The following is a 19,471-nucleotide window of genomic DNA, read 5'->3' as shown; positions in this document are numbered from 1 at the left end:
ATTTTCTCCACATGGCAATATAATTTTGGCTCGACCCTGAGTTTTTCTAGTCACAATGGGAAAGGTGACCAGAATTGTTCCATGTCTGTTTACCTTTGATATATGGCACACTGTACAGGAGAACTCTACTAAGGGGTCATTTAGAAGGGGGATCTGGTGATCTGGCAAAAACGCAAATGTCTGCCTCCTCTCAGTTCCCTCCTTCATTTTGAGGTTGGGCCAGGTTACCCAATGGCAGCGCAAGCGCCAGTTCAGCTGTCAGGAAACCATTTCCAACTGACCTGATGCCAGTATGCCCTATGTAGGGGATTCTCTCTAATCTCAATCCGCCCGTTTCCATCCTTTCGAGGAAACTAAGTTAATCATGGCATTCCTGAACAGAACAAGTCAGGAAGTGTCCCCCAGAACTCAGAGAAAACTCCCTACAAATAGGGGACATTAGTTATTAATTTTCTGTAGGCAAAAAAACGTAAGTGCTGAAGGTCCGCCATGCCAGAATGGCACAGCAGACTTGCAGTCACTGTCTTTTCCCTCCATAGCGGTGGCTACCATGCTGGAGGATTCTGTGGAACAACCATGGAGTTGTAGATTGACCACAGTTGGGTTGGGAGAAAAAGTTCTCCCGCTCGACTAGCCATGTAGCAGTTGGCCTCTGAACCACAAACGAGGCCCTAATGATTTTCTGTACACAGCTTATGCAGACCCAGTTTGGTAGCATCAACAGCAGATGTATGAAACTTAAATTGCTGCAAAAGGCACAATCTCAAACAGATGTGACAAAAGCCAACATGTTGCATTCTTGAACTAGTGTTCCACAGACCTAGAGGTTTTCTGAGCACAAGAACAAGTCATTATGTTTCTTCCTGGGCCCTGAGATCCATCCAAGAGTGCCAAAAAGTCCAATTTATCAGGGGCGGAATCCTTCTCGAACACAGCAATTGCTGTCACCTTGGTGGCACCATAAGAAGCAATGAGGTGAAAGCACTACTTATATAGCTATTATATCGCTAATATGGAATTTACAGTGCGCTCGCTGGTGATCTTTCTTTTAAGTGCTCTGTAAAATCAGATAAGATACAGGGATGTCACAAATGGTCAGGCAGGGAGTTCTAGAAGGCCAGTCTTAGTCCTGAGAAGGGCCTACCACCTTTGGACTTGAAATGTTCTTGAAAATAGAGAGTGATATTCTAATTGGCTTTGCAACTGCTGTCGTGAAGCATGGAGAAGTATATAGCTGTAAAGATCCTACGGTGAGCAGGCATGTGTACATCCAGCTCCCTGCTCTGGTGGAGATCTGATCCGGTATTAGGAGCTAGGGAAGAGGTCCTCTGGCATGAGTAAAATGGTCTCTTTTAGTGAGACCATGGACGAGAAAGACACCAGAATTTTGCGCCTGCGACCTGACTATGGCAGGGAACTGTAGTGGTACTGGCTTCACAGGAATCAGTTGTAAATTGACACCACTAAGTGGCAGTTACCTTAATTTTCTTGATCATGATGGCCGGAGGTGGAGTCTCTACATTTCAAGTCTTGGTACACACTGCTATGTTGTGCAAAAGTAAATGCTGGATCTAGAGAAGCAGTCTGACAGAGTCAGACAGACTGAGCAGTGGTACATCGGTGTAACCACCAACTGAGATAATAGTTATAGCACTGGTGGTGCTTTGCACCAATGTCTAACCTAAGCTCTATACACATCCATAGGAACATGAGTTATAGACCTCAGAAAACGTATTGCAGCAATTTTAAGAACGCAGGTGAAGCAGTTAGCATCAGGTGCATAGCTATCATTGGTGCAGCACGTGCAGTTGCACTTGGGCCCAGATGTGTGAGAAGCACACTGCATTGAAAATATGGCTGCCTTCTACTACCTACCCAGGTGGCAATGTGCATTTTGCTTGTTTGCGTTAGAACCAATCGCACCCTTGTTACATATCCATCAAAGTATCATTCCTGAAGCCTCTATCATCTCAATCACATCTTTGTACTAAAAAGAGCAAAACCAGCAAGTGCCTTTGCATTAAAGTGTTTGATGACGTCTAGGCATGCGTGAAAGGCGCAATATACCTGTACAGCCCGAGAACAACGCATGAGGCTAAAAACAAACGGGTCGACAGCCACAAGACTTGCCTATCTCCCAACAAAATGTCTTCCACTCCATCACCACATTGACCTGCTTAAGAGAATGGTAATACATGAGCCCACAGTCCATAGTGTTATGCACATAAGAAGCATTTTATACAATGCACGTTCTGCTATTGATATGGCCTCGGATTGCCATCAGAAGGTTGGGTCGCCATCAAGCATGTTTCTGAGGCTTCCAACGCACCTCGCTGTCAGGTTTGGCTAGCGATTACTATGCCTGTGTTGTCTATACCCATCTTCTACAATGATGTGACTGTCATGTCCATTGACTTCTTGAAGTATGACTGTGATACCTGATGGAGAAGGACTCTATGCATCTTTTAAGTCATTCTCTTTGCGCAGCACATGGATTAGCGTGAACGAGACATGTCAGTGGCGAGACCTTTGAGTGCTTATATGGACTGTCTTCAGTGTATGTTAGGGTTTCTGTAGTAAGTTAATTTGTGGCATAACTTGTTGGAAACTGCTGTTGTGTACAATGTGACACCCAATTAAAAGACCCATAATGATTAAGCTGGAAAACTGCCTGGGAATACCTTCGCCTACCTATAACAACTTCATATGTACCGCAGGCATCTGTAACTCTTGTGGGGTAGCAGGTTTGCTCCCCATCACGTTTTTAGGAAAAAGTGTGGAAGGAGTCTGTGTTACTGCACTGATGTCTGCTCGTATTTCAACCAGGAAGGAATACCCATTTCCTATCACTCATGAGTGTTCCTTTCCCCTTCAATAATTATAGAGTGTCGCTCTCATCTGACTTTCGTCATTTGCTTCATGACACTGGATTCACAAAGTGCCAACGAGACACCCATTCACATTTTAGGAGTAGAGGGTCCAAGATGCATGTTAGAAACAATCAACCATCTCAGCTTATAAGATCCTTGATACATTTTAAATTTGGTTTGTGTACATCTGCAAATCTAATATGCAAATATATATGAGCTTATGCACGTCAATGGTGCTTTATAAAGTGACGTTGTTGTAATTATCGCCAAAACTACAAGAAATAGATTGCTAATCATATTCCAGTTGGAAAGATTGTTTTCACATACTCAACTCTAAATCCAGATGTTTGGACCATACATCTGACAGTGTTTGGAAGTAGGCTGTGTTACCCAGGATGAGATGTCTGTAATGGGTCTTCATTTAAGGCATAGACCATCTGAGATCCTGGCTTGAAACTTTCACATCAAATGGCTTGCAAGGTATTGGTTATTGACACTGATGTGACCAAGGCCCTGTGCAGGTGATCAAAAACTAGCCATGTGCCTGTTGGGTTGCTTGCGTTTCGAAGCATTGCCATGAGTGAATGTGGCCCACCAAGGTCAAAGACTTTACCGACCTGTGCAGTGCCCTATTTCATTGGCACCCCAATGTCAGACAAATGGCGCAATGAGCATGAGTTGGTAGTTAAAGGCAAGGTAGATGAAATACATCTTGGGCTATAGCGGCATGTTGATACAGCAGGGGCGGCTCTAGGCTCATGGTGGCCCTATGTAGGGAGCGCTGGTAGGGGGCCGCGGAAGAGGGGGTCCGGGCGGGGCGGAGCTCAGGAAGGTGTTTTAATAAAACGTCCAGAAAAGGCGTTAGATGACCAGTAACATGGTAACAGAAAAACAACGTTTACTTTTTGAGTGCTCATCACTTGGATACTTTGTTTTAGAATCTGGGTCTATGGAGGGACCCCTTTCAACAAGAAAAACACGTTGCGCGTCCGTAAGAGAGTTCGGCCACAAAGTAGGATCCCTCCAATCACATAAATCATATTCAGAACACGGGTCTGTAACATGGTCTTGCTCTTTGGCTTCCTTTTCAATACCAGCATCATCCGTCTGTAAACTCTGAACCTCCTTCAGAATGCCAGATGTTGCTGGACCGATGAATGATGTTTCAGTTTCTCTGTTTGAGGGTCTTTTGTAATAATCCTCACCCTGAGTTGGTAATTGCTGCATGTTTGTATCAATTTCAGAGTCACCTTGTTCATTTTCATTGGTCTGCTCATGAGTATCATTCTGCTCATAGATATCATAAGTTTTTTTGTTCTTCTTTATGGTCGTCAGCGCCTGTTTTACCTAGTGCATCAGCAGTACTCTGGCCAGAGGATTCTCCATCTTTAGGGTTCCCTTGGGTGATAAAGTTCAGGATTGCTCCTTCCTGTGACACTACGAAAGCCTGCTGAGCCACCTTTCTCTTTCATTTTGAATAACCAGATTTGTGTACTCGAATTCTCTTCATTTTGCTTGCAATGCAGCGGGCGAGGCTAGCAGTGGGTAGGGAAAAAAAGAAGACAATCAGCAGTGGCGGCTGCTGAAAGATTTTGATGTGTCGTTTTTATTTTCTTGCAAAAACAACAGTTGATGGACAGAATGCAGAACAATGTCATACATTCACCCCAGTACAGAGATCTGGGCCTAAATCCATCGTTTTTTTGCTCACCACACCACCCCAGTTCAGACATGGCCATATGCAAATCAGCCTTGACCCTGTGCCTCATGGGAACAGTCCAGCCCGAACTGCCAAGCCATGTCTTCCCTGGACTACACAATGAAGGACCAGCATACCTTAATGAAAGAGTGAATTTCCACCAACCTACCAGGAAAATATGTTCCAGAACCATCTCCCTAGCAGCCACCCAATGCAGCCGCTGATAAAACAGTGGAGGCCGCTACTTCTCCCACCTGGCAGTGAAGACCTGAAAACCCTCCCCCTGCACCTCAGAGCCTCACCGTCGCTCCAGCAGTTCAGGAAGGACCACAAGACCTCGCTGTTCAACCAACAAGCAGCATGATCCAGCAGCATGAATCCCACACCGCCTCGAGACCCTTATGTGTGAAGCAGCTAAGCTTTACAAACCCTGACTGATTGATAGTAATTACCCTTCCCACTACATGTATGACACATTATGAGGACTATCCACATATGGAAGGTTTATTTGAAGAGTGTTATAAAACTATAGGGTAGATCATGTGACTTGGCATACAAGGTCTGTTTTCTCAGTCCACTGAGAACAGTAGAGCCTGGAGAATAGTTCATGATCTATTTGGGAAGTGACCTTAGCAGGAAGAGAGTAAGCTACCTTGAAATCATGGCACACAGAGACCTGTCTCATTACGTCACTAACTGATCCTGAAGACAGCCTACAGGTAACCAAAGACTCGTCCACTTTACTACATTGTCAAAAGGCAAAATACAATATATTTAATTAAGGTACCCTGAGTTGGTAATTGCTGCATGTTTGTATCAATTTCTGGGTCACCTTGTTCATTTTCATTGGTCTGCTCATGAGTATCATTCTGCTCATGGATATCATAATTTTTTTGTTCTTCTTTATGGTCGTCAGCGCCTGTTTTACCTAGTGCATCAGCAGTACTCTGGCCAGAGGATTCTCCATTTTTAGGTTTCCCTCGGGTGATAAAGTTCAGGATTGCTCCTTCCTGTGACACTACGAAAGCCTGCTGAGCCACCTTTCTCTTTCGTTTCGAATAACCAGATTTGTGTACTCAAATTCTCTTCATTTTGCTTGCAATGCAGCGGGCGAGGCTAGCAGTGGGTAGGGAAAAAAAGAAGACAATCAGTAGTGGCGGCTGCTGAAAGATTTTGATGTGTCATTTTTATTTTCTTGCAAAAACAACAGTTGATGGACAGAATGCAGAACAATGTCATACATTCACCCCAGTACAGAGATCTGGGCCTAAATCCATCGTTTTTTTGCTCACCACACCACCCCAGTTCAGACAAGGCCATATGCAAATCAGCCTTGACCCTGTGCCTCATGGGAACAGTCCAGCCCGAACTGCCAAGCCATGTCTTCCCTGGACTACACAATGAAGGACCAGCATACCTTAATGAACGAGTGAATTTCCACCAACCTACCAGGAAAATATGTTCCAGAATCATCTCCCTAGCAGCCACCCAATGCAGCCGCTGATAAAACAGTGGAGGCCGCTACTTCTCCCACCTGGCAGTGGAGACCTGAAAACCCTCCCCCTGCACCTCAGAGCCTCACCATCGCTCCAGCAGTTCAGGAAGGACCACAAGGCCTCGCTGTTCAACCAACAAGCAGCATGATCCAGCAGCATGAATCCCACACCGCCTCGAGACCCTTATGTGTGAAGCAGCTAAGCTTTACAAACCCTGACTGATTGATAGTAATTACCCTTCCCACTACATGTATGACACATTATGAGGACTATCCACATATGGAAGGTTTATTTGAAGAGTGTTATAAAACTAAAGGGTAGATCATGTGACTTGGCATACAAGGTCTGTTTTCTAAGTCCACTGAGAACAGTAGAGCCTGGAGAATAGTTCATGATCTATTTGGGAAGTGACCTTAGCAGGAAGAGAGTAAGCTACCTTGAAATCATGGCACACAGAGACCTGTCTCAGTACGTCACTAACTGATCCTGAAGACAGCCTACAGGTAACCAAAGACTCGTCCACTTTACCACATTGTCAAAAGTTAAAATACAATATATTTAATTAAGGTTTCTTGTATAGTGCCATATTCCAGCAACCAGTTCTGCTCGCTTTCAGAGCACCTATTAAACAAGGATTAATTACAATGAGTCCTAAGGCTATGAAAAGGCACTAGAGGTTCACTGAAGCAAAATGAATGTGCAAGGAACATCCAGTCAGGAGACAACTTTCAAGCAGACGTACGAATCACTAGCACAGCGTACCAACGACCCCATGGGCCGTGGCATAAGCAAGGAAAATGGCCCCTTTGGCTGCTGCTCAGGAAGTAAAATATAGCAATTATCAGGGTTCAATGGGCCCCTGAGGGTTTTGGGTCTCAGTACCACTGTACTTGCTGAACCAATGGTAACTATGCCCCTAGTATGGACAGAGAAGGCTGCTTCACCAATTGCAAACTGAGGACTAGTTAAACTAGTTTTCTCTGCTAGTCACATGACAAGCACTGGAATGTAATTAAAGAAATGATCAAGAAGCCAGTCTCCTACCAAGGTCTCTGCAAAAGGGCATTAGATTGAGTTAACATGGGTAGGCACTGCCATCCTATTCCAGGCGTCCATCCATAGGTGCTTGCATTTCATGTCTGCCTCAACACCATATAAACAGACATAACCAAATGCCAAGTACATTCGAACACTCGATGTTTTAAAAGATTTGTGCAGGCAGATCCACTCATTAGATCACAAGTATCAGCTTCATACTCTGTTTTCATGATTGTTGATAAGTAATTGTAATCATTTTAATGAATCCTTAACATTACGTCTAACACCTCGTACCCTGCTCTCCTCTTTCCCCAATACGACCGTGCCTCCCAAGTTACACCTCCAAAAGTCACCATGCCTCCCCTCAGTCACAAGTAAACACCGCCCCTGCACTCCTGACTCACTCTTCCCTCAACATACAGCGCCGATCTGTACCAATCCCTACCCCTGGCGCACGGTGACCACCTCTCCGATCCGCGCCCTCTCAGAGATGAATCGTGAGAGAGAGGCTCTCTCTCACGATTCATCATGCCCTCCCTTCCCATGACCACCAGAATACCTCCAGCTCACCACCTCACATGGCTTACCTCCACCCAGACCCAAAGCACACACCATCTACAACAATAGCATCCTCACCCAACCTTCCCCACGCCCCCGGCTCCTCACCCCCACAGGCTGGGATACATTCCTACGCCTGATCTGCCCTCCTCCCCAGGGCTCCCCACACCCTCGTCCAATGGCTCACCTTCCCTCGGGTTCACTCTGCAGTGGCACACGCTGACCTCCTCACTCCCCCTCCCCATGCCCTGACCCTCTGGCTGCTCACCTCGCAGCTGGCACCAAAGGTTGCACACTGGCATGCTATCCTCTGCAAGGCGGCCTTTCTTGCCCAGGGTCTCTAGGCGCGCCGGTGCATGGCCTCGGCCGGTCTCGGTGCTGCTCGCTGCACGCCGGGCACGGGTGCTGCCACCCCTCCTGCCGCCAGTGATGCGTGGTGCTTCTGTAACCCCTTCGCTGCAGGACTCGCGGGCACTGCACATGCGCGCGCATGCGAGCCTCCGGAGGTGCCAGATCTGGACTATTAAAACAAGCTCGATTCTCCTGGAAAAAAAGTTCTAAACAAGCACAAGACCTACCAGAAGAGCCCGAAACAAGGCCGACCCCACACAAAGACGAGACTGGGTTAGAAAGGAAAAGAGTATAAGAACAACCATTCAGCGTGCATCACATTGGATTTAGCACGCCTCAGTCGTTCATGCGCCAAATCCCTGCCAGGGGCCGCCACGAATATGTATTGTATCCGATTCCTCGTGGTGGCCCCTGGGGTTTGGTGGCCCTGTGCAGGTGCACAGCTTGCACATGCCTAAGGCCGCCCCTGGATACAGTTTGTGTCAGCAACTTAGTGCGAAACCGCATGATGGATACTTTTGTTGCACCTTGGGATGAAGGAGGATGAAATAAAACTAACAGTAGTTTGACCTAATCGAGCCCCTGTGGTTGATTAAATAGTTTTCCATTCAGAAATTGCCATATGATAGCCAGGAGTGTCGTGTGACACCCACTCCCCCCCCCCCCTTTACCAGCTACAGGGGGTAGGATTCTTTATGGGCTTCTTTTATCTGCTACTTGGCAAATTAAAGCTTACAAAATCAGTGGTTAGTTCGTGAAAAAAACAGTGCTGAGGTTCTCATCAGGAGGCAGCTTGCTCCGGCACATTATCGCCGCCTATGACAGAACCAACTACTAACCATGAAACTATACGCATGGGGAGAGGATGTGGCGTAACAGCTAAAGCAGCCATCTTTGGAGCTGGGAAACCAGGTTTGAGTCTCGGCATAGGCTCAACATCCTATGATTCTGGGCAAATCACTTAGGGCCTTATTACGAGTATGGCGGTCCTCACGACCACTGCACTCGCCGTGGAGGTCTGGCCGCCATAGGACCACCATCTCCGCTGGGATACAGGATCTCGCGGCAGTTGTGCAGCAGAAAGGGCCAGGAATATGCTAGCTGTGCCTCTGCGGCACCACCGAGCATATTCCGACTTCCATTTCCATTTCATGGTGGTGAGCCTGCCATGAAAAAGCACACGGACATGGAAGTAAGAGAGCCCTAACAGGGCCCACTGCTGCTTCTGGGCCTGGGGGTGCATGCAGGGGGGTGCATGTTGTGCCTCCCTGGAATTGCACCACTGGTACTGCACAGTATGGCATGCACGGCATGGTGCATGCCACAATATGCAGGAACATACTCTAGACACTATCACGGCAGCGGTCAGCTGTTAAGATTCTCCGATGAGCCTTAAACAGCTGCCGCTGTGAGACCGCCGCAGCACCACCCACCCGCCATAGTTCAAAGTCATCATCCGGTGGGCAAAAGCATGATGGGCCTTGCGGTCCTCCTGTCGGTATGGCGTTGGCGGCAGACAGGAGGGCCACCAAACTCGTAAAAAGGCCCTTAAAATTACTGTGGCGGTGTTGACGATTAAGTGCCGGTGCCAAGCCCCTTAAACCACTGCCTCAAATTAAGCAGTGCAATTAATGCAAGAAGGTAGAAAGAAGGATAGGCAGATGGGAAAGCTGGGTGGACAAGTGAATGCATGTATAAGTGAAAGTATGGATTAGTGGGTGAAAGGGTGGGAAGATAAGAGGATGGATGAATGGTGATAGGATGGGTAGATGAAAGGATGGATGAAGGGGTAAAAGGATGGATGGATGGAAGTGTGAGTGAAAGTGTGGGTGAATGAAAGGATGGATAGTTGAGTGGATGAAAGGATGGTTGGATGAAGGGATGGGTGGATAAGGGGGTTAAAGGATGGGTGAATGAGGGGTGAAAGTGCCAATGAAAAAATGGATGGATTTGTATGTGGAAGAATGGCTGAGTATAAGGGAGTATGTGTGGGTGCAAGGATGAATGGGTAAAAGGTTGGATGGATGAGTGAGTGACAAGATGGGTAAATGAAAGAATAGATGGGTAGACACAAGTATAGAAGTGTGACAGGGTGGATGAATGAATTAAAGAATGGGTAGATGATTGGATGAAAGGATGAGTGGGTGAGATGAAGGGTAGATGGGTGGATAAAAGGATAGAAGATTCAATGGAAATCTGAGAGAATGGATGGGTGGATGAAAAGATGTCAGATTAAATGGAAATCTGAGTGGGGTGGATGGCAGAGTAAATTGAAATATGAATGGACGGATGGATGGCAGAATAATTTCAAATATGAGCAAATGGTTGAATGGATAGCAGAGTAAATGGGAATCTAAGAGGATGGATAGGTGTCGGAAATGATGGCAGAGTAAATAGTAATGTGAGAGGATGGATGGATGGCAATGTAAATGGAAATCAGAGAGAATGCATGATGGTTGAATGAATGGACAAAACGATCAATTGATGGATGAATGGATTTATTGATGGGTAGGTAAAATGAATGGGTGTATAGATGGATGCATGGATGGAATGATGAAAGCTTAAATGATGGCTTTTTCCAGCAGCAGCGAGGTGCACGGAGCAGAGTGGAGCGAAAGTGAAGGCTGAAGGCTGTGAGGGCTGTGAATGGAAACGGCCGAACGGTCAGGGAAATCACCGAGTCGAGGCCTCAGAAGCTGTCACCGAAGCCGCCTTGCTGCCTTGCTGCCGACTTTTGAGCTAGTTGCAGGCACGGCATCAGTGAGCTACGCAGCCTTTTTACTACAGCAGCGGCGGTAAGGCTCTACCAACAGCAGCGGAAGCGGCAGGCAAGGCTCTCCGGTTTTGGATCTGCTTGGGTTTTCTGTGCCGGCGGTGCGGTTGGAGCCGTCTACGTTTTCTCATCACAAGGGGCGCATTGCAGAGCGGAGCGGCAGGGGAGCAAAGGAGCCCCCGTCCCCAGATGTGAAATCACCCGATGCGGTGAGCCACAGCGAAGTTGGCAGCAAGCTGAGAGAGCTGAGAGAGCTGAGAGAGCCGCGAGTGTCTTGAGAGTCTTGAGAGCTGCGAGCAGAGCAGGACACAGAGGAGAGAGGTGAGAGGTGAGCGGAGGTGAGCAGAGGTGCACCCGCACCGCGTCCCGCCGTGCTGCCGCCCAGGTGAGGGAGGTCTGAGGGAGGTCAGATTTGGACCGTGCTACCGCCGGGTTCGAGCACAGAAAAGGTTACGCCAAAGGAGGAGGAAGTGGCAGAAAGACAGCAGGTGGCCACGGCCGGCCTCACGAGTCACCACATTAGTCTGCACTTGATTGTATTAGGCTGAGCAGCAACCCTGGCGCCCTCTATCATTAGCAGATGGTGAGTGGAAAAGTGGAAAGGGGAGACAAGACTGGAAGAGGCGAGGGAAGCGAACAGAGCGAGGGGTGTTTTATCCACCAGCACTCCACCCCACAACCCCCACAACCCCTTTGCCCCATGTGTTGCCGGCTTTGCAAGCTCCTGCGACCTGTGACCAGTGACCAGTGGTCTGTAACAAGCAGAAAGTGGCAGAAAGGTAGTAAAAAGGAAGTTGAATTTGAAGTTGATCTGTAGCGTGGGCAGCGGGCCCAGCGCTTTATCCACCTTCCCGCTACACTTTCCGCTACACTTTCTTGCCACACCTGGCCCACCTAAGATGAGATCTGGCAAAGTGAGGGCTCTGGACCCACAAAAGAAAAAGAAAAGTAGAGGAAAAATAACCACCGTTAACACAGACTTTGAGCCTGCATCAAATCTGTTGTTGTGTGATCCAGCATTCACAATTGACAGCACGCCCCAATCTACCTGTAAGGACCCTGATAGGATGGCCTGTAAATCCTTCAGTAAACAGCCCAAGATAACGTCAAAATTCACTTTCCTAAAAGATGCTGGTTCAGCGATCTTTTCAAGTAACACGAACATTGCTGGCCTCCCAACCCCCCTAAGTCCCTTGGTGACAGTCATCAAGGGAAGCTCAGTGGCAAACGGGGGGTCTAGGATCTTGCGAAGTAGTTACACGTCACCTGGCGTCACTCCAAATCCATCAGAGGAAGCACTTAAGTCCTCCCTAATTGAGCAAGGGTGTCAATATAACTTAGCACCTTTTTACGTCGCCAAACCCAACGCTGCACATAAGTCACTGGACTTACAAACAGAACCAACTGAAGAACGAGAAGAAGAGGAAGCAAACAAATCCTCTCCAATTAACCAAGTGTGTCAACACAACTCAGCACCTTCTTACGCTACCAAGACTAACGTTGCATACAAGTCACTGGACCGACAAGTAGAACAAATGGATGAAAAAACAAGTAATTTGGACGATTCAAATGAACTTAGCTACTCGCAAAATAAAGTTAAGTTCAGTATTTCGCGCAGCGAAAACGGCGAATCTTCAAACCACCTCAAAATGGCGAGTTCCACGGCGTCGAGGACGGAGGGAGTACTTACCACCCCCGGGGACGGGGCAATAGATTCAGCCAACCAGGATCAATACAGAGAGAGGAAACCAGACCCCACTGGGATTATAGAGGACGTATTCGAGGTAGATGGCAGCACCAAAGAACTCTCCTACTTCGAGTCAAAAGAATGGGAAAACATGCTGCATTCATATGGGAATCCCACCTTCGGACACCCGCCTCCTCCAGTATCTCCAATGCAGGACAAGTGCGCGGGCCCTTCACAAGAAAAGGCATGGGCCACCGCCCTTGACATTCTTCAAAAATCAGCCGACGCCATGACTTATCAGGCGAATAAAATGGACATCCAAATCAGCCTTCTAAACACTCTAGCCGTGTACATAGTCAAAATTGACGACAGGATCTCAAACTTAAACAGCCTGATAAAACGTGCCCAAGAAGCGGCAGACCGCCCGCAACAAGGTTGTGACTGTATACCAATAGTTGAGAAACTCAGCTCACTTCCAGGGATAATGGAAAAGCTAGTGGAAGATCTCAAAGAAATAACAAAAGCCAAACCCATACCTGGAAAAGGTAGTGTCGCTGACTTGGGAGACTCTTGCGAAGATCCACAAGTAATTACAGCTCCCAACTCAAGACTAAGCGGGGCTGAACGGACCAATTCCCCCCAACCCCAAGACTTCCCTGGGCTTGTGAGCCGTAAGAGGGCACAACAATCATCTCCGGTTAATAGTAAAGCAAATTCTTCCTGCCTTACTTCAACAGAACAAGAGCAGGGAGAACCACTGGGGAAGGGAACAAAACAAAGGAAGCGGAAAGGACGAAATAAAATGAGAAGGGGGAAACAAGATCTAAGCCTCTACCCTATGTTCAATTCTCCTAGACGGCCGGCCGCCACAGGGGTTGACATTCCAAAACACCCTGCCACGTCACCAATCATAAGGGAAGAACAACCAATTACGCCAGACATTAAAAATAGGAAGAGGGGCACAGGTCCACCATCAACGGAAAAGGACCCAGCAATGTTACCCGCAGGTAAAAGGGTGCACAGTGTGACAGAAGTGCAATCCACTAACATCCACCTGGCTCCCCCAAACATGCCTATTAAGCAGTTCACCACGAACCAAAGCCAAACAGCCTGCTCTTCGACAAATTTTCCCGGTCATACCATGTCCTCAAACCAAGTTTTTACAATCAGCCACGCCAACAACCAACAGGGCGCATTTCCAGGCAGCTGCAAAGGGGCCGTTGGTCAACGGCAAAATGAAAAAGTCGTAGGAGCACCACATGAAGACCAAGCCACGGGTCCTCTGCGAAAAGCAGATCACACGTCTAGTGCACAAAGCATAGAGGCAACCCCAAGGACGCTAATTACTGCAGCGAGGGGGGACGCCTGCTTCACTTATTTCTATCCTGAATACCAGTCAAAAGGCAGCCATGAAGTTTTAAATCGTGGCAACATCATGAAGCTGATCCAAGCATCAGGTCTGTCAAAACAAATAACCACTCATGACATAACATCAATAGAATTTATTGCACCGAGTCCGGGCCAAACAAACGAAACAACAAAGGTCACCTGGAGCTCAGCAGAGGTAATGAACAACATCCTAGGGCAAATAGACACCTTCAAGCAATGGGGTATACAGATGAAACCGGGCAGGGTAACGGGTTATCCACACATCCTGCAGGCAAGCCACGGCGAGGAACTCACACGCCCAGGGAGGGGCGCAGTATATTCGGTCCTCAGGGGTGCTCGTAACAAAACTCCCACCCCTGCTTACAAACAGAGGGAACAAAGAGATGACGGCTCTACACCACTCAGGGATCCGGAAGAGGCCGCAACATGGTCATGGTTGGCTGGTACACTGAACACAACTCGCCTTTTACGATGACAGACCAACAGGGAATACCGCCACGCAACGACTTCCCTAAGAATTTGTTCGTGGAACATCCACGGTCTAACAAGCAAACTTGAGGACAACACCACTATTTCCTATCTCCAGGAATTCGACATACTATTACTACAAGAGACATGGCTTTTTGAACCGCAGCACATAGAAGGTTTCAAAACTCACCACATTCCAGCCCAAAAATTGAATCGGTTGGGAAGAGGAAGCGACGGCCTTACAATCTACATATCAATCAAAAACACAGTTACTTCTTGGGACCTTCTGGGCTCATCACATTGTCTCCAATGTGTGGGAATTTCTTATATCCCTAGTAATGGCCAACACCGGACCTTGATCTTAATGAACGTCTACGTCCGGCCAACTACAGCATCAAGGCTTTCCTTCATAGATGAAGTGACTTCGACAATAGTAAGAGTGAAAACAGGACCCTCTGATCCAGAAATCTTATTAACAGGTGATTTTAACATGTGGCTAATGTCTGATTTAGAGAAAAATTAGGTCACCAAATCACACGACAGCATTTGGGAGATACCACCGTTGGCCCATCCAGGAAGGCACAAGAACGACCCAAAGGGACGATCCCTTCAAGGCAATCTTGAAAATTTGGGCCTCAGAGCACTTAATGGTCGTTTTCCCCTCAGACAAGCCTCCTGGTTTCTCCTACATATCGAAAAAAGGTACCTCACTAATAGACTATACATTCGCTACCCTCTCTCTTTTTCAACAAATAACGGATTTCAGTTTAGGGAGCAGACCTGAAAGTGACCTCTGCCCCCAAGTAATATCGTTGAGGACTAGGGTCATGCAACTTGATGAAGGAAGGGCACTGCCATCTGAGAGTTTTACAATCAATCTAAAACGAATTAAATGTTCCTTCAATAATCTTCAACTAGTAGCAATAGAGGCCAAAGGACTTATTGAGCACCACTATGGACGCCCGGATGACATAATCTCCAATTGGTCAACATTTGCAACTGACCTCTCCGAAAAATATGCTCAACCAGTAAAACACGCGACCCAGATTGGGCCGAAGCAGACGCCCAACTCGAATCGTGAAATACAAGCTGCAACAAGATCCATGAACCAAAGCTGGTGGGCGCTAAAAAGTGATCCAACGGACCTCACAAAAATAACAAAATTGAGAGCGGCCCGCAGCTACTTAAAGAAAGCTAAAAGAGAGCTACGCAGAAATCAATTGAACTCGTTCTGGGTGAAATTGCAGCATGACATTAAAACGAATAACTCCGCAAGGTTTTGGAGGACAATCAATAACGCTTCTGGGCGTGCATCGAAAGTTGCTTCATCAGGTATTTTGGAATCTGAATGGGCAGCGTTCCTCCATCTCCACTTCAACAATCAGGATGCAACTATCTTAAATCGGAGGCCCCTAGTCAAACACAAAACGGCACACGAAGAAGCCAATTGGGCACATGTTTCGAACACCACAAATTTGCAAACAAGAGTTTGCTGGAATGATAAATCCAAAACGAAAATAATAAAAGAGAGCCTTCAGCCTCAAAGCGGTACAGAAACCATAACAACCCAGAAGGCAGTGATTGAAAAACTGATAAAAAAGGGACGGAAGGACGGGGCACCAGGCCCAGGAGGAATTCCACAAGCTTTGTTCAAGGACGATGCATCTTTTTGGGCTGGGAAGCTTAGCACTTTATTCAACTCAATTTGGCAGAACAACACCATACCGCCTTCTTGGCGGGGATCCATTCTTGTGCCAATCTTTAAGGGTGGGGATAAACAATCACCGAGGAATTATCGCCTCATCGCCCTCATCGATAACGAAGCTAAGTACTTCGCGGGAGTTCTGCTTAACTCACTTAGGGAATGGGCAGACGACAATTCTGTTATTCCCCCAAATCAGACCGGGTTCACAAAAAATACAGGTACATCTGTCAATCTTATGACCCTCTCTTGTCTGATTGACCAAGCCAAGTCCAGCTCCTGCCCTCTCTACATGGGTTTTATTGACTTCCAAGCGGCCTTCGACAATGTGAATAGATCAAAGCTCTGGAAGAAGTTGTCCAGTCTTAACATTCCAGCCAACCTCCTAAGAGCTTTACAACTTTTACATCAGGACACATGGGTCAGGATCAAGGTCGGGGACGGCTCAAAACTATCCCGCCCAATTCCAACGGGAAAAGGATTAAAACAGGGCTGTGTCCTAGCCCCGACACTTTTCAATTTATTTTTATCCGACCTTCCAGAAGCCCTAAACAAGGTTAATTCCCACGCTCCTAAAGTAACTGGCCTCTTGTTGTCAAACCTTTTATACGCCGATGACGTGGTGCTTCTGAGTAAAACAAAGATCGGAATGCAAAGGCTCCTGGACGCCACTCTTGAATATTCAAACAAGAACGAACTTGTGATTAACAACAAAAAGACCAAAATTCTGGTGGTTCGTCCTGGGAAAGCCAAGAATTTGTCCTGGACCCTTAATAAGGAAAGCACTGCCGAATCCAACTGCCATAAGTACCTTGGAGTCATATACAACAATAATGACAAATACAAATCTCACTTAGAAGAACAAAAAAGGAAGGGTGCTGCACTTGCCTTTGCAATTGGCTCTATTCAAAAGAAACTACAAGGTCCAACCCTTGCACCTACACTACAGGTTGCCCAGGCGAAAATCATTCCTACTCTAACCTACGGCAGTGAAGTCCTCAAAGGACTAGATTGCTGCCAATTGGACAAAATAGTTTCAAAGATTTACAGATCAGTGTTCAAGCTTCCTCCTCAAACATCTCTGGCACAAATCAGGCTGGAATTTGGAATCTTCCAGCAATCACTTGCAAGAGCTATGACCTTTCTCGTGTGCTGTCACAAGCTAAGGTCATCTAAGGATGGAAGTCTAGGCATCCATTTGTGGGCTAGTCTTGACACAAACAAATGGCGAGCAGGACACAACTACTTGGCAAAAGGCCTAACCACTTTAGGTCTAAATGATCTCTGGAACATGCACATTAGCCAGAAGGAATTCAAACGGCTAGCGAAAAAAAGCACTAAACACCTTTCAATAGTGGAAGACAAGGCTCGTCTAGCGAAAAGAAGTCACGGGTGGCTGACGCTGCAATCTTACGCCTTGTCAACCTCACAACAGTACCTAATCGCTCCCTTCTCTGTACGAACAAAACTAAGTTTCCTAAAATTGAGACTGGGAGCCATTAACTTGTTGGTTCACTTGCCAAAATGGAAAAAAGAACGTGGGCAAGTTCTCTGCCGACTTTGTGGGGACCAAAAAGAAGACATTACACACATCATATGTCTATGCCCAAAACTACTGACAAACAGACGGGCCCTTCTCAAACATCACTGGAACACAAGAAAGATTAGAACTTGTAGAGAAGCAGTGTTGGCTTGCTTTGACCCCAAGAACATCAAACTAAACTGTGCCATGGTAAGGTTCATGGCCTACGCTGAAAAAAAAATTTGTGAGGGTTCCCCAGTTAGCAACCCTCAGTTGGCATAACGTCTTGGCAGGCACAATCTGACTTTTTTTAGCTTACAGGACTAAACTAGTCTATTTTAAATGAATTTTTCTTGATATTTTAACTTTGTATTTGCAATGGTTTTTTTTAAATCACGCAATAAAGTATTATTATTATTAAAAATGATGGCTAAAAGAATAAATGGATGAGAGAATATAAAGGTGAAATGTTGGATATCAGTGGGTGGAAGGAAGGGTGAAAGGATGAATAGACTGATTCTTGGATGGAAGAGGCAAGGGTGCTCTTTTATGGAGGTTCGGGCTGGATATACCTTGCTTGTTTGGTGCCATCAGAGCTTGAGTTGAAAGCATTTTTTTATTTATTATTTTCTGGCTACTCCCCTGGCACTAAAAGTAGGGTAACACCATCGCAGCTGCTGTTTGGGTTGCCCTTAAGGAAGGTAACCTGAATGTGACCTTTTTGTGTCATACATATTTGAATAAGCCAATCTTACATCTATAATAGCTCTTAAATATCCACTGACTGGTAGCATTTGGAAGACATACAGCAATGAGAATAGTATTCATCTTTAATACAATAATGTAATCCATGAATGAGAAGGACCCTATTCCAATTCGCTGGATCATCTTTTATTTGCACAGGGTCTGGTCATAGTTTTGCTCTTATGTCCCTAAATAATATCATTTTTCTGTAACCGGAGCTGAGAGTTAATGGCTGCAACTCATCATGCAGTGTCTCATAAAAGCATCAATTTGAACTTAAGAAAGTCAACCCTGTACTAAGAGTTAGCTATAGACATCGAGGAAGAGTAGGAAGGTGGGTGGTAGGTTTTGAGATCAGATATGTGTGCCTGTAACTTTTTCCTCTGTTTGAATTGTCACAGCAAGAGATTCATACCAAGATCTATAGTGTGTGCTAAAAAGGGGAGAGAGGTAATAATTTGTGAGTATTGGAACCCTGAGGGTTTGTAAATGGTAGGTGGACCAGTGGTTGGAAATGGCCAGTGATACTGAAAGCATTCAAGGTATCATATCTATACTCCCATGTGATCTTATAGCCATCCATTAACAGGATTGCTCCAATGGAGCTTGACTGGCAGTGATTACATGAACTAGCCTATGCTTGTTTTCTGTGGAATTGCAACCCGTGCTTTATGAGGAGGAGGGACAAAATGGGATTGAGTGTTAAAGCCAAACACCTAGCTAGGACTTTTGCATACCCATGTTTCAAGAATGTTAGTGGATACAAGTTGCTAATCTAAGGATTTTTTATGTTTTTCTTTTCAATAGGACCGTTGTGGCTTCATACTTTGATGAAGGAAGGGAGCCTGAGCAAAGGGCCTCCCTGTAAATGGTTTAAACTTTCTAATTCCAGAGCTATCAAAACTGCAATAATGGCAATTTTTACTTCCTTTGTGATGCGATTGTTTAGAATAGCTAGAAATCTATGAAGTGGATAACCATTGCCTTAGCATAAAAGGTTTCATGATCCAAAATCACTGTTTATTTTTGCTGTTTATTTGGGACTATACTATCTATTTGCAGTTACAGATGCCAGCCATAGGTTAGCTTGTCACAGTCGGGTGGGTGGGATCAATGGATGACTCGCCACTTAGAGCATGATTACGACTTTGACGGTGCGGTGCCGGGTCCACCC

The 19,471-nt window shown here is 46.3% G+C and overlaps 1 protein-coding gene across 4 annotated transcripts in view; it reads right to left on the bottom strand.

The window, feature by feature from the left end:
• Nucleotides 1-19,471, bottom strand: part of ESPN (espin) — an 888,237-nt gene that overhangs the window by 857,486 nt on the left and 11,280 nt on the right. The window lies entirely within an intron of this gene.

This window comes from Triturus cristatus, chromosome 1_2 (assembly GCF_964204655.1).
Source record: "Triturus cristatus chromosome 1_2, aTriCri1.1, whole genome shotgun sequence".
In the NCBI taxonomy this organism is placed as follows: Eukaryota; Metazoa; Chordata; class Amphibia; order Caudata; family Salamandridae; genus Triturus; species Triturus cristatus.
Note: the sequence above shows the minus strand (reverse complement) of the source record. Positions and strands in the feature narration are given on the sequence as shown.